Here is a 21,315-nt window from a genome sequence, read left to right on the forward strand (position 1 = left end):
ACTTCAATGTCCATGCCGATGCCGCCCCCCTCCTCACGGGCTCTGGACCTAGATATTAGGGCTCTCCCAGTTTGTTTTGGGCTCCACTCACCAAGCAGGCCACACACTGGATTTGATCTTTGGTGCTGGCATAGATGTGATCATGCTCCCCCCTGTGGAAGTGCCATGGTCTGATCACTATGCTCTGAAAGCCAAGATTGACTTCCTGCTCCTCCCCTGCTCGGGTGGCGAGCCTATTTGGGCTCACCCACGAAGGCTGATGGATCCTGATAGATTCCGTCATGCCTTGTGGGACCCTCCTCTCCCTGGTGACTCATTAGATGACCTTGTCGAGGACTGGAATAACCGGTTCTTGGCAGCCATCACTAAGATCACGCCTAAGCGCCCGCTGAAACCCCACTGAAACCGGGCCCCTTGGTTTACCAAGGAGCTCCGGAAAATGAAGCGGGACCTCAGACGGCTAGAGCGAGTTTGGCAACAGACTCACGACGGAGCTTCAAGAACATCTTATAGGACACTTATGAAAGCCTATGAGATGGCTATGAAAGCTGCTAAGAAATCTTACTTCGCAGCTTCCATTGCATCTGATAGCTCTCGCCCGGCACAACTTTTTAGAATAATTAGGTCGATAACATCCTTAGGAGGACAACCAAATTTAAGCACAAATTCAACTCATAGCTGTGAGGCATTTTCGAGCTTTTTTGCAGAGAAAGTCCTGTTGCTCTGCCATGACCTCCCTGCCAATTTAGATACAGTAATAGAACTGGAGGCTCCTTGATTGTCTTCGGGTCCAGTTTTGGACCATTTCAATCGGATACTCCCTGCTGATGTGGATAGATTTCTCCAAGCTGGCAGGCCCACCACTTGCCCCCTTGATCCATGCCCATCTTGGCTGATTAGGGCATGCCCAGACGTCTCGCGGATCCCCCTGGTTGAAATTATCAATTTGTTCCTTGGCATGGGGACATTCCCAGGGGAGCTGAAGGAAACAGTGGTGTGTCCGCTCTTAAAGAAAACTTCATTAGATCCTTTAGATCTATCCAATTACTGCCCAGTTTCGAATCTTCCGTTTCTGGGTAAGGTAATTGAGAGAGCGGTTGCTGAACAGCTTGGCAGGTTTCTGGAGGAAACATCGGTTTTAGATCCATTTCAGTCCAGTTTCCGTCCTGGTTTTGGGACGGCTCTGGTTGCCCTAACAGATGATCTCCGTAGACAACTGGGTTGAGGCGGGTCAGGACTGCTGATTCTCTTAGATCTGTCAGCAGCCTTTGATATGGTCGATCATGATCTTCTGGACCACCGCCTCGCTGACGTGGGGATACAGGGCACAGCCCGTTAATGGCTGTGCTCTTTTATCTCTGGTTGGGGAAAGAGGGTGGCGCTAGGGAGGGAGATGTCGCCGCACCATTCCTTGGTGTGTGGAGTGCCGCAGGGCACAATCCTCTCCCCGATGCTTTTTAACATCTTTAAGCGCCCCCTTGCCCAGATTGGTAGGAGCTTTGAGCTGGGTTGTCACCAATATGCTGATGATACTCAGCTCTATCTGCTGATGGATGGTCATACCGACTCGGTCCTGGACACACTGACCAGATGCTTGAAGGCTTCAAAGACAGAGGTCCTCTGGCTGGGTCAGGATGGCATGGGGATGAGGGACCAGTTCCCTTCTCTTGCAGGGGCCCAATTAGTGCCAGTGCCTTCCGTTAAGAGTTTGGGTGTAATCCTTGACACCTCCCTTTCCATGCAGGCGCAGGTTACAGTAACAGATAAGGCAACATTCTTCCAACTTTGCCACATTAAGCAGTTGGTCCCTTACCTTTCCCGCCCTGATCTGGCCACAGTGATCCATGTGACAGTCACCTCCAGGCTTGACTGTAATTCGCTCTACGGGGGGCTGCCCTTGAAACTGTCCCAGAAATTCCAGCGGGTGCAGAGTGCTGCAGCGAGGCTCCTCACAGGGTCCAGGGAATATGCCATGGGAGCATATTCACCCAGTGTTTTACCAGTTTTACTGGCTCCCAGTGGAGTATAGAGCAGTGTTTCCCAACCTTTTTTGGGCAAAGGCACACTTGTTTCATGAAAAAAATCTCGAGGCACACCACCATTACAGCCCCGTGACGTCAGCGCGCAGCGTCACGCCGGGAGGGACATGAATTGCTAGCAAATTACATAATCACCTCCTTGAGGGCTGGCTCATCTTCTCCGAAGGCAGAACCCCATTAATTAACAGCACAGACTCACACCATAGCCAAGACGAGGGGGGAAAACCTCAGTCATGCACAGCCATGCACATGTGGGGGCTAAATGAGGACGAAGACCGGGCAGAGAGCAGGGTTCAAATCACCCCACCTGGCCAGGACAATCCCTGGGTGCTCCCTTGGGCCACTCGCCTGACCCACCTCGCAGGGCTGTTGTTGCGAGGATAACACAGGGAGAACCACGCGCGCCCCCGGGAGCTCCTTGGAGGAGAAAGCGGGCAATGAATGCAATGCATGAAATATATGAGAGGTGACCAGGTTTTGCAGGTGAGGGGCCCCCGCCAGCCTCCGCTTCCAACACCCGGCGCAACGACGCCGAAGTTTCCCCCCGGGCTCGGCTCGGGGAGCACCGGTGCTCCCCCCGCGGCTCCCCTTCGCCCTCCCGGCTCTCTCTGCCGCCCACTGGGCACCCCCCTCACCTGCCAAGTCCGGAGCGCCGGTGGAAGTTGCATGCATGCATGCAGGGCGCCGCGTTGCCATTGCATTGCACTGCACTCCATGCAACGCCTGCACGCATGCATTGCCTTGCACGCCCACCAAGGGGTCTCCCCGCGGTCCGATGCGTCCCCTCCGGCGCGGATGCAGCATTGCAAAAATAAAAAACCCCCGACGCAGCCCTACCTGGGGGGCAGCCTCCGCCGCTCCGCCTCCGCGGGGATCCCCGGGCTCCATCCTGCCGCCCGATCTCCGGAGGGCGCAGGCAGGCTGTGCGGGGTCTGCGCGGAAGAGCCCCTGCCCGCCCGGCTGCCGCCGCTGCGCTCATTCCATGGCCGGGAGAAGAGCGCTTCAAATAAAACGCCCAGCCCGCCAGGCCACACTGGGAAACGTAGTTCGCGCACCCCGCGCGGGCACGGAGCCCAAGGGCGAGGGGACTACGGATCCCGGCAGCCCCCGCGCCGGGGACAGAGGAGGAGAGGCCGGGTGCAGGGATGGAGGGACAGGTGGGCGAGCGAGTGAGTGAGTGGCAGCCGCCAAGCCTTGGCCGAGAGCCAGGAAGGGCCTCCCCGGAGGAGGAGGAGGAGGAGGGAGGCGCAGAGCGGGAGGGAGGGAGGGAACCCCAGGGGTCATCTAGTGACGGCGCCCCAATCGAAAATTTGACTTTAAAAAAAAAATCTTTCAATTTTTAAATTTTTCCCGCGGCACACCAGGCAACATCTCGCAGCACACTAGTGTGAAACACTGGTATAGAGTCAGGTTCAAGGTGCTGGTTTTGACCTTTAAAGCCCTTGTGGCTTAGGGCCCTCGTATGTACAGGACTGCCTCTCCTGGTATGCCCTGCAGAGGACCTTAAGGTCCATGAATAACCATAGTTTAGAGGTCCCGGGCCCTAAGGAAGTCAGACTATCCTCCGCCAGGGCCAGGGCCTTCTCAGTGATGGCTCCGACCTGGTGGAATGCTCTGTCCCATGAGACTAGGGCCCTTCAGGATTTAACCTCCTTCCATCGGGCCTGTAAAACAGAGCTATTTCGTCTGGCCTTTAATTTGAATTCAGCCTGATATTTTATTTCCCTTCTCTTCCCTTCCCCTCCCCTTTTATGAAGATTACCCGCTCTGAGACCCCACTGCTAATTCTCCCCTGGCCTCCTTGCCCAAGTAGGACTAATTCAGTCAGCTAGCCCTGGAGACTATATGATGCTTATTGGATGGATTTCCCCCGAATTGATTTTTGAACTTAGAATTTTATTGTTATTCATGCTTCTATACTGTATTTTATGCTGCTTCTATGTTGTATTACAATTAAGTGTTTTAAATATGTTGTTAGCCATTCTGAGCCCAGTTTTCTGAACCAGGAAGGGCAGGGGATAAATAAAAAAATATTATTATTATTATTATTATTATTATTATTATTATTATTATTATTAAATACAAAGGCGGCAATAGGGCTGCACTCTCTCCTCGCAGATCCTGATGCTGTTTGCCTGCCCCTTACACATTGTTGTTGTTGTTTAGTCATTTAGTCATGTCTGACTCTTTGTGACCCCCTGGACCAGAGCACGCCAGGCACTCCTGTCTTCCACTGCCTCCCGCAGTTTGGTCAAACTCATGTTCGTAGCTTCGAGAACACTGTCCAACCATCTCATTCTCTGTCGTCCCCTTCTCCTTGTGCCCTCCATCTTTCCCAACATCAGGGTCTTTTCCAGGGAGTCTTCTCTTCTCAGGAGGTGGCCAAAGTATTGGAGCCTCAGCTTCAGGATCTGTCCTTCCAGTGAGCACTCAGGGCTGATTTCCTTCAGAATGGATTGGTTTGATCTTCTTGCAGTCCATGGGACTCTTAAGAGTCTCCTCCAGCACCATAATTCAAAAGCATCAATTCTTTGGCGATCAGCCTTCTTTATGGTCCAGGCAGGTGGCACTGTGGGTTAAAGCCTCAGCACCTAGGACTTGCCGATCGAAAGGTCGGCGGTTCGAATCCCTGCGGCAGGGTGCGCTCCCGCTGCTCGGTCCCAGCGCCTGCCAACCTAGCAGTTCGAAAGCACCTCCGGGTGCAAGTAGATAAATAGGGACCGCTTACCAGCGGGAAGGTAAACGGCGTTTCCGTGTGCGGCTCTGGCTCGTCAGAGCAGCGATGTCACGCTGGCCACGTGACCCGGAAGTGTCTCCGGACAGCGCTGGCCCCTGGCCTCTTAAGTGAGATGGGCGCACAACCCCAGAGTCTGTCAAGACTGGCCCGTACGGGCAGGGGTACCTTTACCTTTACCTTTACTCACTTCCATATATCACTACTGGGAAAACCATGGCTTTAACTATATGGACTTTTGTTGGCAAGGTGATGTCTCTGCTTTTTAAGATGCTGTCTAGGTTTGTCATTGCTTTTCTCCCAAGAATCAGCCCCTTACACATAAATATCCCCAAAGCTCCAAATTTGCCTTGGAATCTATCTCCAGTAAAGTAAGATGAAACCTTGTCGAAACTATTTCCTCCCCATGTCTCCCTTAAAAATGCAACTTGCCTTTCACGCAAATGAATACATAATAATTGTTCTGCAGGTAAGGACTTCAGGTGTTTCCGAGAAGCCCCCAAAAGGGCCTAGCAGGGCTCAATTTGATTTGGGAAGACAATATCTGCGGAAAGCTCTCCGCATCGGCCTCACGTCCCTGTTATTCACTCTTAAACACTGACAGTTGTGGCAGCCAAGACTGCGATTTAAAATGATTAAAATGATTATAAACTGTTAAAATGCAAATTGTCAACACCACATGTCAAAGCAAGCACTCTTTTAAATCAAGCAGGGGGAGAAAGAGAGACCTGATTTTTACTGGGGAAATGAGAACATTCCTGGGGGCAGACTTGAAGTGGTTTTAAGACCAAGAGGACCAAGAAATAATAGCCTGTCTGGGGGTCAAAGGAGTAGGAACCTGTGACCTTTAATGAGAGGATATTGTGGGGAAATTCAATAAAATCATGTATCAGGAGTTCTTAAGGCAAATATACATCTACAACATATTTCAGAAAGCGGTTTGTCTGCTGGTTTGTTGCTTGTTCTCAATATAATAATAATAATAATAATAATAATAATAATAATAATAATAATAATTTATACCCCACCCATCTGTTTGGTTTCCCCAGCCACTCTGGGCAGCTCCCAACAGAATATATTTAAAACACGATAAAACATCAAACATTAAAAACTTTGCTAAACAGAGCTGCCTTCAGATGTCTTCTAAAAGTCAGATAGTTGTTTATTTCCTTGACATCTGAAGGGAGGGTGCCAATAACAAGAAGACCTGCTGCCTGGTTCCCTGTAACCTCACTTCTCGCCCTCGGCGCTGGACCTCGGCGCTGGCTTAATGATGGGGTTGGAGACGCTCCTTCAGATATACTGGACCGAGGCCATTTAGGGCTTTAAAGGTCAGTACCAACACTTTGAATTGTGTTTGGAAACGTACTGGGAGCCAGTGTAGGTCTTTCAGGGCTGGTGTTATATGGTCCCTGCAGCCACTCCCAGTCACCAGTCTGGCTGCTGCATTCTGGATTAATTGCAGTTTCCGGGTCACCTTCAAAGGTAGCCCCACGCAGAGCGCATTGCAGTAGTCCAAGCGGGAGATACGGTAACTAGAGCATGCACCACTCTGGCGAGAGTCTGTGGGCAGGTAGGGTACCAGATGGAGCTGGTGGACAACTGCCCTGGACACAGAATAAACCTGTGCCTCCATGGACAGCTGTTAGTCCAAAATGACTCCCAGGCTGCACACCTGGTCCTTCAGAGGCACAGTTACCCCATTCAGGACCAGGGAGCCCTCCACACCTCCCCTATCCCTGTCCCCCAAAAACAGTACTTCTGTTTTTGGATGCCTCTCAATAGATCATTGCCAAACAGTCTTCATTGCCATTTAGACACCAGGCACCATTTTGAATCAAGATGGAAGACTGAAATGTGACTTGGGCATGACTTCACTCTTTTTTTCTTTCCTTTTTCTTTTCCAGAGGTTCAGCTGTCACCAAACTTGGCATGAGGGCTTCCTTTAGATGTTTGGATGCCGGGTGTCAGGGAGAATTAGGAGGAGCAAGTGATAAAAGAGGCGGAGCAGGGGTTCAGGGATGCTGTGGAAGCGGAAGAGAGGGCGAAGATTAGCCAGGAGGAGGAAGGGCTCAGGGACGCTGCAGAGCCCTTCAAGCGTCCAGAGGCTTGGGAAGGGAGCTCAAGACTCTGGAAGGGAGGGGGCTTTCAAATTAGCATGGACAAGGAGGGAAATGAAATGTAAGGATCAAAGACGTCACACGCGATTCCCACACCTACTTTGTTGGTGTGGGAATTGTAGGAAGCCACTCCCTGAATCTGACTCAACGGGTTCGAATGCGTAATCCTGAACTGTACCTGTTTCTTGTACATATGTAACAACAACAATAACAACAACAACAACTTTATTTATATCCCGCCCTCCGAAGCCGGGCTCAGAGTGGCTAACAACAGTAAAAATAACACAGTTTACATAAAATCGCAATCAATTAATTGAAATACATTCTAAAATCAATTCATTCTAAAATCAATTCAGAGGCAAATTAATGGCAACCATTGGGCTAGAGTTCTGTGAGGATTACAGAAGGAGAGAGGGGGTCAGACTGTGCCTTGGCCAAAGGCCTGGTGGAACAGCTCTGTCTTGCAGGCCCTGCGGAAAGATGTCAAGTCCTGCAGGGCCCTAGTCTCTTGTGACAGAGCGTTCCACCAGGCTGGGGCCATGGCCGAAAAAGCCCTGGTTCTGGTTGAGGCCAACCTAACCTCCCTGTGGCCCAGGATCTCCAAGATGTTTTTATTTGAAAATTGTAAGGTCCTCTGTGGGACATACCAGGAGAAGCGGTCCTGTAGGTGCGAGGGTCCTAGGCCGTTTAGGGCTTTAAAGGTTAAAACCAGCATCTTAAACCTGATCCTGTACTCCACCGGGAGCCAGTGCAGCTGGTAAAGCACCGAATAGATGTGATCCCATGGCAAGGACCCTGTAAGGAGTCTCGCCACTGCATTCTGCACCCGCTGGAGTTTCTGGTTCAGTCTCAAGGGCAGCCCCACGTAGAGTGAGTTACAATAATCAAGTCAGGAGGTGAACATCGCGTGGATCACAGTGGCTAGGTCAGGGTGAGTAAAGACTGTAAATACCAAGCTGTTAATGTGAAGGGGAAACACCACCTTTACACCGGGCCCCATTTTGAATCAAGATGGCAGACCAATACATGACTTTGGCTCGATGGGACCAAACTCACAAATTGCTTTATCCATTTTTTTAAAAAAACAAAACACTTTTTTTTTTTTGGTTTCTAAAAATAATCCTGGGAAGAGCTGGTTGGTACTTATGAATGTTAATTTCAAATTATTTAAAATATTGTGGATAATTGTTCCTTAATTTCAATTGAGATTTAAGTGGGTTTTCTTAAGGATCCCTGAATACTGATCCAGCTGAAGATTCCCAATGAAATAAATGAGGAAGTGCTGCAGCTACGCTGAAGTTGAGCCTTTCTCAACCTGGTTCATGGAGGTAGAGGCTAGCAATGGCACCTGTCCTCTGCCTCCACATTCAAAGGCAGCCGTGCTTCTGAATTCCAGCTGCTGGGAATTGCCAGTGGCAAGAGGGCTCTTGTTCTCAAATCCTGCTCCCTGGTTTCCCCCAGGCACCTGCTTGGCCACTGTTGGACTCGATGTGCCTCCGTTGGCCTGACCCTGCAGATCTCTTCTTCTCAATAGTGCCTGCTCTGTTTGCAAGAACATTACAAACAGAAGAGGGCAGCAAAGATAAGGAAATGGAGAAGAGTAGGCTAACTAGGTCAGTAGTTTTCCAAGATGATGGCTTGGGGATCCCCTTTTGTACTGATGTCTGCCAAGGGTCTGCCGTGGCCCCTTGTGGACTGTGGAAGCCTGTAGGTAACAGTCTGTTGCCTATTTATCTGCCCCCGATATCATGGGCTATTTGATTATTATTATTTTGGTTTTTAATGATATTTATGAAAGGTTTTCCTCGTTTACAAAAGCACGAGCATTGTCTCTTTCGAAGGCTGTGTTTTCTACAGATCAGTTATATTTGTTGTGAGACACTGGTGCTATTTGCAGCATAGGGTGGGGAAGAAAAGAGGGGGGAGATGGGAGGTGGGGGTGGGGTGATAAAATTTGTGTTCTTTTACTTAGTGTATGCGTGGGGGTTTTTTGTGTGTCAGCGTCACTTGGGTAGGTTTTCTTTCTGTTCCTGGGCTATTTGTCTCCTGAAGGGCGGCCAAACGGTTGTGTTCCATTTTACACTTTTGCAACTTGGTACAGGATCGCTTGCAACAAGGGGAGGGGCTCAAATCCCATAAACAAGACTTTTCAGTTACTCTTCAGGCAAATGTTAAGAACGATCAGGAAAGCCGCACCTTTGAAGACGTGACGGCTGTGGATTTTTAAAATGCCATGATGTAAACATCGTTCCCTGGTGTCGTAATTCCACAGCATCTTCGGTTAAGTCTGGGAGTGTCTCCTGACTGAAACGCTGGAGAGGCGCTGCCACTCAGTGTAGACAATACTGGGCTAGAGACAGACCAAACAAACATTGTATATACCATTGTAATAGCATTAGGTAAAAGGTAAAGGGACCCCTGACCATTAGGTCCAGTCGAGACCGACTCTGGCGTTGCGGCGCTCATCTCGCTTTATTGGCTGAGGGAGCCGGCGTACAGCTTCCGGATCATGTGGCCAGCATGACTAAGCCGCTTCTGGCGAACCAGAGCAGTGCACGGAAACACCGTTCACCTTCCCACTGGAGCGGTACCTATTGATCTACTTGCACGTGCTTTCGAACTGCTAGGTTGGCAGGAGCAGGGACCGAGCAACAGAAGCTCACCCTGTCGCGGGGATTCAAACCGCTGACCTTCTGGTTGGCAAGTCCTAGGCTCTGTGCTTTAACCCACAGTGCCACCTGCGTCCCTTGCAATAGCATTATAATACAATTAATCATGAAAACAGTCCCTGCCCTCACACCTTTAAGACGCCATAGATTATTTCATGGCCAAAGGTCTGAGTAAAAAGGAATATTTTTGCCTGTCATGATGGCACCAGGCGAGCCTCTCTGGGGAGAGCATTCTACAGTCGGGGAGCCATCACACAAAAGGCCCGTTCTCATGTTGTCAACCTCCGAACTCCACCTTTTACGTGCACCTTCTGCCGCTGTCTTTTCGCAGCCACAATGCATGCCTTTTTATATAGTGGGCCTCAGGGGCGGTGGGCAGGGAAGGGTGCTGGCTTGCTGTCAACCACATCACTGTCCTTGCCGGGAGAGAGAGAGGAGGTGGTGGGAAGTCCAGCATGACGTGACAGCAGTGGCGGTGGTGCACTGCACTGACCTTTGGTCTGTATGTGTGGTTTGGGCCAGGGAAAAAACAATGCTGTCCAGGGTTGTAAAGACTGCAGAGAGAATAATTGGGTGTACTCTTCCCACCTTAGATCAAATCTATGCTGTCAGGTGCCATAAGAAAGCTGCAGAGATAGCGCAGGATAGTACGCACCCTGGAAATGATCTCTTTCACCTTCTGCCTTCTGGAAGAAGGTACAGGGTTATAAAAACTAGGACTAGCCACCCGAGAAACAGTTTCTATGCAATGCAATTCTGGTTCTAAACGCAGCATAAGGAGTCTCTATAGTATATTGTATTTTAAAATGGGGTTTCAGAGTTTTTAGGGGGTTTTGAATGTCTTATGTCTTATGTAGATTTTGTAGAGAGCCAGTGTGGTGTAGTGGTTAAGAGCAGTGGACTCGTAATCTGGTGAACCGGGTTCGATTCCCTGCTCCTCCACATGCAGCTGCTGGGTGACCTTGGGCTAGTCACACTTCTCTGAAGTCTCTCAGCCTCACTCACCTCACAGAGTGTTTGTTGTGGGAGAGGAAGGGAAAGGAGATTGTTAGCCGCTTTGAGACTCCTTCGGGTAGTGATAAAGTGGGATATCAAATCCAATTTTCAATTTCATTGTTCTGTATGGGACAAGGACAATAAAGATATCATATTGTATTGTATTGTATCGTACCACAGCACCCTTCTCCCTCCCAGTTAGCACAGCAATGCAGCGGATGGGAAGCCCGGGGTCCAGGGAGGCCTCTCACCACTGCCCACCCCTGGCCAAGACCTCCCTTTGTGCTTTGCAACGACCGCAGCAGGGTGCATGCACAGTGTTCCCATGGCCATGCAAACATGAGGAGGCACTTGCTCCTGTACAGCTGAGAAAACCTTCCACCGTTTCCCACATTTGATCAAATGAATGGCATGTGCCGCTGTGAGAAACTTCAAGCGTCCACATTGCTCGCGTTCTTGCTTCCCAGTCGGATTTGCCAGCGTTCAGATTCCAAGCCGGCGACCAGACCCTTCTCCGCTTACTGTGTGTGCACAAAATACGTCTCACGGTTTTACTACAGAGGCTTTGCATCCCTGAGCACCCTATCGGCTTTCTTAGACCCTCCAACCAGGACACTCTCTGCCTAATCTGGGTAGGTGCCAAACTGCAGAAGACTATTGAGGAAACAAGATGCTGAAGACACAGGAATAGGCGCATTCTGGACATTCATTTGCGCACCATTTAACACTGGAATAGTTCTGTGGCGCTGTGATGTGTGCATTTTTAAAATAAATAAATTTGCAATGCAACGAGCCAGACAGACATTGAAGCCAAGTCCCAGGCACCCTCTTCAGACTATGAGAAAGATCCTCCATCAATAGAGTCTTTTGCAGGGCAGATTCGAGGATAAACCATACGCGGAACGAGTCTGCCCCTGCGGCTTGATGGAGGTAGAAACTGTCTTTCATGCCTTGTTATGCTGCCGTCTCTATGGGGTTATACGCTTGGTATTTATTATCCCTTGCTATGCAAAAATTTCCAAATGAATCCAAACTTCAATGTCTAAAATCCCTGGTAGAGGACAAGGATCCTGAGATCACGTTAAGGGTAGCCAAATTCTGTGCCTTCCAGTAGCACCTTAAAGACCAACTAAGTTAGTTCTTGGTATGAGCTTTCGTGTGCATGCACACTTCTTCAGGTATCTGAAGAAGTGTGCATGCACACGAAAGCTCATACCAAGAACTAACTTAGTTGGTCTTTAAGGTGCTACTGGAAGGAATTTTTTTTGTTTTGACTATGGCAGACCAACACGGCTACCTATCTGTAACAAATTCTGTGCGATTGCCATAAAACTTAGGGAACAAGCTGTGCTATCATAATGATTAAGGCCTTAAATGATAAATTTAGGTTATATTTTAGTGACTAAGTTTTAATTTATATATATTTTCAACTGTTGCTATATCTGCATAGCCCAAGAAGGTTACTCTTTCCCATGGGTAGGTAAACTAAGGCCTGGGATCCGGATCCGGCCCAATAGCCTTCTAATTCCAGCCTGCTGACGGTCCAGGAATCAGCGTGTTTTTACATGAGTAGAATGTGTCCTTTTATGTAAAATGCATCTCTGGGTTATTTGTGGAGCCTGCCTGATGTTTTTACATGAGTAAAATGTGTGCTTTTATTTAAAATGCATCTCTGGGTTATTTGTGGGGCATAGGAATTCGTTCATATTTTCTTTCTTCAAAATATAGTCCGGCCCCCCACAAGGTCTGAGGGAAAGTGGACCAGCCTCCTGCTGAAAAAGTTTGCTGACCCCTGTTCCAAAGTAATAAAAGTGATCTCAGTTAACTCTTGGGAATTGGCATTCTGTGAACTGTGTGCAGAGAGAAGTCAAGGAGATGACTAAAAGCTGAGGGATTCATCCTCTCGCGATCTCATTGCCTGAAATAAAATATTATCCAGACAGGTGGAGTCTCAGTTCTACTGTCCTACTGAGCGTTGACCAGTATTAGGGGCAGGGAGAAACTTGGTTCTGTTCTTGTTCTAATGCAAACCTATTTAAATTCACTTTCCCCAAAACAATACTTGGCAGCACATTCTACTTAGAAAGTCTTCTGTGAAACCCAAACAGACATTGATTTAGTTGTCCAAACTTTTCAGATGCTGGAGGTACTGATTCGGTTTCCCACCTGCCATTTTCTTTCTGTCTTTCTGGAACTTTCTCTGGCCTAATATCTATTTCTCCTCCTAGTTCAGGCATAGGCAAACTCTGCCCTCCAGATGTTTTTGGGACTACAACTCCCATCATCCCTAGCTAACAAGACCAGTGGTCAGGGATGATGGGAGTTGTAGTCCCAAAACATCTGGAGGGCCGAGTTTACTTTGCCTGTCCTAGTTCCTCTCCAGGTTAATATACACCTACTAGGCTGAACTTTTCAAAGTTTTAAACTAAGATCCGATGCCTTACAGCAAAATCCTATGCATATTTGCTTAAAAGGAAGCCCCATTGGGATTACTGGGTCTTCTTCACTAGTGAGTGTGTTTAGGATTGCAGCTTCTACTTTATAAAAAATTAACAGTCTCAAGTCTATCAAAAAACTCTATTTGCGTAAGCACAGTCTACAGATGATTTCCTTGTTTTCTTTATAGAAAATGTGTCATTTCTGTGTGTTTCTTTTTCAAAAAAACACCAACATGCAAATGACATGCAAGTCATAAAATGAAAAGGAAAATAGCATTTTATTGATTCATTTCTGGGCGCTATTTTGGGTTCTATTTCTGGCAGAGGATGCAGCCAAGACATGTTATAGCTCAACAAAAGGACATTCAGTTGCAAGGGTAAAATAAATCCTACTTAGAAATAAAAATAAACTCACATTGTTATCGAACTAATTTAATGACGATGAAAAGAACAGTTTCTTAATTGGGGGGGGGGGACGTCAATATTTCAATAAAATATACCCACATGAAAGATATCCAGATTGGTTTTTTATTATTACAAAAAAATGCAGATGATGTGATTCCAAGATGGAAAACATTACTAGGGTGAAACATTGTTTAGAACCTGAGGGTCGCTTTGGAATGTCGGCAGCCAAGACCTAAAATTCTTTGTGTCGGAATAATAACAACAGGAAGCTTAAACAATGGCTCTGATCTGAAACAAGAAAAGGTTTCCTCTCTTGCTTTTTAAAGTGGAATTGCACTGCACGGCTGGCGAAGAGCGATGGGGGAGAAATTCAGTTCCATTGGCATTTAAACATGAAACCACCAACTTCAGAATTCCTGAAACTATACGCACGAACCAAAACACAGCCATCTTCCTAAATTCATACTACCCCAGACTTTGCAGTGCAGCATCTTCAGCCAAGTATTGTGTAGAAAGTTGCGTCGAATGGGGGTAAAGTACGCATTTAAAAATGCACATTTAGTGAAAATAACATACAAACATGTGTTATTTTAAGGGTTCATGATTTTTTTGAAATAGCAACCTCAGATATGCAGATGACACAACCTTGATGGCGGAAAGTGAGGAGGAATTAAAGAACCTTTTAATGAGGGTGAAAGAGGAGAGCGCAAAATATGGTCTGAAGCTCAACATCAGAAAAACTAAGATCAGGGCCACTGGGCCCATCACCTCCTGGCAAATAGAAGGGGGAGAAATGGAGGCAGTGAGAGATTTTACTTTCTTGGGCTCCATGATCACTGCAGATGGTGACAGCAGTCACGAAATTAAAAGACGCCTGCTCCTTGGGAGAAAAGCAATGACAAACCTAGACAGCATCTTAAAAAGCAGAGACATTACCTTGCAGACAAAGGTCTGTATAGATAAAGCTATGGTTTTCCCAGTAGTGATGTATGGAAGTGAGAGCTGGACCATAAAGAAGGTTGACCGCCGAAGAAATGATGCTTTTGAATTATGGTGCTGGAGGAGACTCTTGAGAGTCCCATGGACTGCAAGAAGATCAAACCAATCCATTCTGAAGGAAATCAGCCATGAGTGCTTACTGGAAGGACAGATCCTGAAGCTGAGGCTCCAATACTTTGGCCACCTCATGAGAAGAGAAGACTCCCTGGAAAAGACCCTGATGTTGGGAAATATGGAGGGCACAAGGGGGGCTACGATATCTTAAAAACCGAACCATTTCCCAATCCACCTTGCACACTTCTTCGAAAATGGAATTTGCTCCCACAAGTTGGTGATGACAAACGCGGATGGTTTTAAAAGGGGAATAGAAAATTTGTGGAGGCTAAGGCAATCAGTGGCTGCTGTTCCTGGTGGCTATTTATTACCTCCTTGTCAAAGGCAGCATGTCTCTGCTTTCTGTCGCGGTGAATCACAAGCAGGAGAAAGCTGCTGTTTATTATGAGCTTCTCATAAGTATCTGGCTGGCCAGTGTAAGACAATAAGTAACCAAACAATTAAACCCCTGTGTTGCAAACAATTATCAGTAATATCCAAGGCAACACGATGGCCAAGTACAATGTGATGTCAATATAAACTCTTTATATAATCTATACAGAACACTGAACAGTATGAAATATATAAATTATGCACTCTCTGCAAAACCAAATAAACAGAAATCTTATAAATCTCTGAAAATCACAAAATATGCACTCTTGATGGATTCTCTTGACAACATAGAACCAAATAAACATAGAACCAAATATGTTCTATGTTTTCAGGAGACTCCATCAAGCTGGCGAGCCCATGACCAGCATAGCAAGGTCAATGCGAACAACCCTAAATATAGGGAGGGTGGGCGGGTGATCCAATGCGTGCGGTGAAAAGAGGAAGCTCAACGCTGCACGCAGGGAATAAAAGACTTCTTGGCTGTCAATAGGAAAATGGCAACATCAAATTCTCCCCAACAACAAGAGGAGCCCAATCGGAAAGGTGGCCAACTACTTTTCCCCGCCCATCAACAGTGAGGTGTCTTGTTAGACCCCACCGCAAAACGTGCTCTCCATGAAGGAGAACACGCTTTCCCATAGGAATCAGTGGAAATTGTGGACTTTATGTGAACACTTACCTAATGAACGAACTTTCCAGGGAATGCATTGTGTTTGTTAAGTGGTACCTGCTTGTACATAAGAAGAGCCCTGTAGCTGAATCAGTTCAACAGAACTCCTCACCCTCTGTGTGCATGCACGCGCATGCATACACACACATGCACACACACTCTTCTGATTCCCAGCAACTGCCTCCAACCGTAGAGGTAGATCATAGCCGCCATAACAAGCTGCCATAAGATCAATAACAAGCAAGCCAGCCTCCGTCTGCAGTCCTATAATCTAAAAGACAAGACGCAAATTTCATTCTGTGCACATTCAAAGGTAAATCTACCAGGTTCACATTTTCCAAAACAAAACGCCAGCTGAAACGCAGCCCATCTTTCAAAAATCAGCCTTCTGCAAGTTTTGCAGCGCAGTTCTCTGGTCAATGCATATATTCATGCAAACAACATTCTAGAAATTCATTATATCGGAGGAAATCAGAAAACGTGTCTATTAAGCAAAACTCTATACGAATGTGTACGTTAGGAGAAATTTGCACGCAAACGCTGATGAATTTGCGCGGCGACGTCTTGTTGCTTTTTAATTGAAAGTGGGTGTGTAGATGAGGAGAGCTGGACTTAAGGCCAGGAGAAATGAGAAACAGATAAACCGAAACTGGCAGATTCCCCCGTCCCTATGTGTGTACACCTATATGTCCCTATAGCTGATGTACACGTTACAAATTGCAATGTGTGGGGGTGGGTAAGCCTGTGTGCTTCAGCCCCACTCTGTTTACAGCTTTCCTCCATTCCCGACTGTGTGAACCAGCCTTATTATCTCATTGCAATCCTTGAGAAACCGGGGTCCTCCCCAGGTTCCCCCGGAGCCAGTATCAATTCAATCGCCAGCAGTGACAAGCCTGAGGGCGCTATTCATGAGACCATAATGCCTGGGCGCAAGCCTGATAAGCAATATCAGCTTTCCCAGCAACCCAGCCTAACCTTATGAAACTGCAGAACAATAAATTTATTGAAGGCTGCCCTAAAATAGCAGGAAATTATTACTCATTTGAATTATGTTCACGCTAAGGTCAATCCGCCTCCCCCTCCCCTCTCCCGGACTCTGATTGTTAATATTAGATGAAAGGACATTTCCTTTACATTGTACTTGGCCCAGCCATCGCTCCAAGAAACAGGAGAGACACATACATTACACCCCAGAAAACAGTTCTGGGCTGAATATTGTTTCGCACTTCGGCCGTTAGTCATTTTTTCCTCTGACCTTTACACTAATAATGGCAGGTTTCTATAAATGACAGGTAACAAATGGAGGAACTGAGGCACAAGGAGACAGGGTGTTTCTTGGACATAATCACACAGGAAAACCGAGATGGAGCCAGAGGACGTTGTGTGGGGGCAACGAAGCAAGATGCCCAGCTAATCGAATACATTTGGAAAGATTTTGGGCACCAAGGAAAAGTAACGTCACAGACTCTTAGAAGGAAGGCTGGCTCCTTCTACCATAATAGTAGAACTCACCCAATCAAGATGGATGTTGAAAGGCTTGGGGCAGATGATAGAAAGGACTTCTCCACATACAGTGGTACCTCGGGATGCGAACGGGATCCGTTCCAGAGGCCCGTTCGCATCCTGAATGGAACATAAGACGTGACAGTGCGTGCGCAGGTTGCATTTTGCCGGTTCCGCGCATGCGTGTGATGCCATTTTGAGTGTCTGTGCATGCGCGAGCGGCGAAACCTGGAAGTCACGCGCTCCGTGACTTCCAGGTTGTTGCAGAGCACAACCCTGAAGCGCTCAACCTGAAGCACATTCAACCCGAGGTATGACTGTAGTTAAATTATGGAATTTACAAGATGGAGAGTTGGGTGTGCCAACTGTGAGGGCTTTAAAAGTGAATTAGACAAATTTGTGGAGGGTAAGGCTATCGGTGGCTATTTGCCATGATAGCTATGTTCCAAGTCCACCATTGGAGGCAGTGCGCCTCTGAATACCATGCGCTGGGAACCACAGGTGGGAAGAGAACTGTTGCATTCAGGTCCTGCTTTCGGGCTTCCCATAGCATCTGGTTGGCCATTATGAGAACCAGAAGCTGGAGTAGATGGGCCATTGGCCTCACCCAGGAGGCAGGCTTTTTAATAGAATTATAGAATCATAGAACTGTAGAGTTGGAAGGGACCCTGGGAATCATCTAGTCCAACCCCCTGCAATGCAGGAATATGCAGCTGCCCCATGCAGGGATCAAACCTGCAACCTTGCCATTATCAACACCAGGCTCTAACCAACTGAGCTATGTTCTAATAATTTTGGTATGGCACTAGGGATAGTTAGAAGCAGTATTTTTGGATTCAGTGCAAACATACCTTGAACATTCTGCTACATTTTTGATTCATGGATCAGAAGCGTCGACTCCGGAGCACCTGCAGGAGAAATAATGCAGATGTTGACAAACTAAGATAAGCTCGGAATTCTAGAATCTTATGCTGCAAGACGTGGATCTCTTCTGGATATTGCATACCTGCTATTTTCCAAAATAAAATTTTAAAACACACATTGAAATCTCCCAGACTGAGCTCTGGAGTGTGGGGAATCAGCTGAAGGCAATATTAACAGTAGACATAAATATAATAATATAATAATAATAATTTATTATTTATACCCCACCCATCTGGCTGAGTTTTCCCAGCCACTCTGGGCAGCTTCCAATCAAGTGTTAAAAACAATGCAGCATTAAATATTAAAAACTTCCCTGCCTACAGATGTCTTTTAAAAATGGGATAGCTACTTATTTCCTTCACATCTGAAGGGAGGGTGTTCCACAGGGTGGGCGCCACTACCGAGAAGGCCCTCTGTCTGGTTCCCTGTAACCTTACTTCTCGCAATGAGGGAACCGCCAGAATTCCCTCGGCGCTGGATCTCAGTGTCCGGGCTGAACGGTGGGGGTGGAGACGCTCCTTTCGGTATACAGGACTGAGGCCATTTAGGGCTTTAAAGTTCAGCACCAACACTTTGAATTGTGCTCGGAAACGTACTGGGAGCCAATGCAGATCTCTCAGAACCGGTGTTATGTGGTCCCAGCGGCCACTCCCAGTCACCAGCCTAGCTGCCGCATTCTGGATTAATTGCAGTTTCCGGGTCACCTTCAAAGGTAGCCCCACGTAGAGCGCGTTGCAGTAGTCCAAGCGGGAGATAACTAGAGCACAGTGCCAGTTGCATAGTACCCATGCCATCACCAACACCCCTTCTAGGCCAACCCCCAGAGCTATTTGGCAACTGCTCTCCCAGCCCCAAAAAGTGCTGCTGCTTGTTTAAAAAAAGGGACGTAAACATACAAGCAGCTCAGTATATATGATAATTATTGAAAGAAATTGGACAACCTACCTGGCACAAGACAAACAGGTGAGTCAGCATCATCGATTGTACAACCATCCAGCAAACTGTTACATTGGAAGGAAGCCACAGGGAAGTCTCTTTAAATTTAACCTTTGTCTTCAATGTAGCATTTCAGAAAGCAACATTAGCCGGATGCTGCTGAAGGGTTTTGTCGAAAACTGTGGAGAGCCTGGAAAACAGAATCATCAGAGAGGAGGAAATTAGGCACAGCCTTGCTAAGAGACATAATATCTCTGGTCGTTTTCCCTTTATATTTCAGATGCAATTATGCAAGGCTGTTTTCAAGCTGCGAAACACGTTCAAGAGATGATAATATCACTTTGATAACTTCCCAAGTGTTTGCATTAACATGTCTCCAAATCCCGCCCCGGGGTCCCCTCTCATCTGAATTAGCCACACATTCTTTCCTTGACTCATCTTCTGTAATGAAAAATTGCGCTTTTTTAAAAAAATCTATTCAGAAAAAGGTCTCCACTAAACCTTGTGTTTAGTACATGCAGGCTTCTCATTTATTTTTTAGAAAACAATGTATGCCCCTGCTAGTGCATACAGATAAGCCCTCTTCAGATATTCTTAAAATTTAGTTGAGGGAGGGCAGAGAGCATCAAAGGAAGTTCCTGCCCACCCACCCCACATTTGAAAAGTGGGTCTTAAGCACATTTAACCATTGCATTTATATCAAGGTTATTGATGGAATCTTCTAAACAAAGACACTCCTGCCTTCTGTTCCAGGAGTGCCAACACACACCTTGGTTTGTGTTTCTTTGGAATGAAAGTCACTGGACAAGATGGTGCCATTATACGGTATATACAGTGGTACCTCGGGTTACATATGCTTCAGGTTACATACGCTTCAGGTTACAGACTCTGCTAAGCCAGAAATAGTGCCTCGGGTTAAGAACTTTGCTTCAGGATGAGAACAGAAATCACGCAGCAGCAACGCGGCAGCAGCAGGAGACCCCATTAGCTAAAGTGGTGCTTCAGGTTAAGAACAGTTTCAGGTTAAGAACCGACCACCGGAATGAAGTTATTAACCCAAGGTACCACTGTATATAAGGATGGGGGTGCCACTAGGGGCACATTGGAAGCTGGCCGACAATAACACGAGGTATTATCTCACACAAGGTAATTAAGAGGCTGTTATGGGAGTATGCAGCCTCCCTGCCCCCCAAGGGAATGGGGGGGACTGCCATTGCTGTGCCCATAAATCACCCCTGGATTCGAGGGGGTGAGGGCACTAGGCAGAATGCCCTTGTGTGGACTTCAGCTCTCCTGGACGCTGTCTCTGATTCGTGCCACTAGCTGCAGCAACTTGAAAATAAACAATTAGGAAGAAGCAAATGCACATATTTCAAGTGAAGAATGGGGAGTAAAGATTGCTAATTGAAGGGACCTCTGTGAAAGAAGACGGGTCGGACAAACAGGAATATATCATGAGAAGACACATCAAGGCTCGGTATGTCGGCAGTGGGACTGGATGGGAGGGGACTTTTCTTTCTTTCTTCTATGTGATTAACCAATAATCCCCCCTCACAAGTCAGAAATGCCGCTTAAATGACCTAAGCTGGATGATTTAAGACTGTGTGGAGATAAATTCTAACCAAAGCATGTTTTAAGGAGATTGAGGAAAGTACAAGAGCTTTGGGATGACGCAGTAAAAAAACAGCGTCGCCATTTTGGCAAGTTCTGTCGAAAGATTTATGTCTGGGAGGAGGAATGGATTTGTTTTTATACTGCGGGCGAACCTCCTCAGAGGACTAAAGAAGGCGACAGATTTGCGAAGATTAATGATGGAAAGAGTGCTTTTATTTATGGAAGTGATGATATATGGAACCCATCTCGATATGGCTATTCGACGAACAGAAAAATTCACACAGGATTACAACTTGTTTTTACCTGCTTAAGGAGATTATCAGAAGAGGTCACAAAGAAAAAGGAAAAATATATGAAAATAACAAGATGAGATGTGGGAAACAGCAAGATAGGACTGGATAGAATTATGAACATTATTTGGACAGATTTGTGGACATTAATGCAGCAGCAAGATGATTGGATCCCCTTCAGAACTTGAAATATGGGTACCCCCAACAAAAATTTAAAATTCGGCTTTGTAATTTGGAATTTATGTGATGTGATTTGATTTGATTTGATTTGATTTGATTGGTCGGTTAATAAAAAATATATTTTTTTAAAAAAACCCAGCTCATTGTTGGCTTTCAGAACCCCTGTCCAAAGCGATGTGCAGCATCTTATCCTGCGCCTTGAAAGGGGTTTCGCAAGCACTGATTGGTGGTTCCAGCAAAGCCCCTTTTGGCTGTACCTTCCCAAATCTGGCATTATTTACAACATCGAGTATAAGGCAGGTGGGCATAGCT

The 21,315-nt window shown here is 46.9% G+C and overlaps 1 long non-coding RNA gene across 2 annotated transcripts in view; it reads right to left on the reverse strand.

Moving 5' to 3' along the window:
- The window catches only part of LOC309372821, a 33,319-nt gene extending 14,089 nt beyond the window's left edge, over positions 1-19,230 (reverse strand). Inside the window, exons 1-3 of one of the 2 annotated variants that reach the window (XR_014169698.1) lie at positions 18,929-19,230; positions 17,911-17,967; positions 6,089-6,797 (exon numbers count right to left, since the gene is read on the reverse strand). This is a non-coding gene — a long non-coding RNA (uncharacterized lncRNA). Of the gene's footprint in view, positions 1-6,088; positions 6,798-17,910; positions 17,968-18,928 lie in introns of those variants that run through there. The other variant, XR_014169697.1, reaches the window with a different exon arrangement.
- Positions 19,231-21,315: the final 2,085 nt, after the last annotated feature.

Source organism: Podarcis melisellensis, assembly GCF_964234715.1.
Source record: "Podarcis melisellensis genome assembly, chromosome: 1".
Classification (NCBI taxonomy): Eukaryota; Metazoa; Chordata; class Lepidosauria; order Squamata; family Lacertidae; genus Podarcis; species Podarcis melisellensis.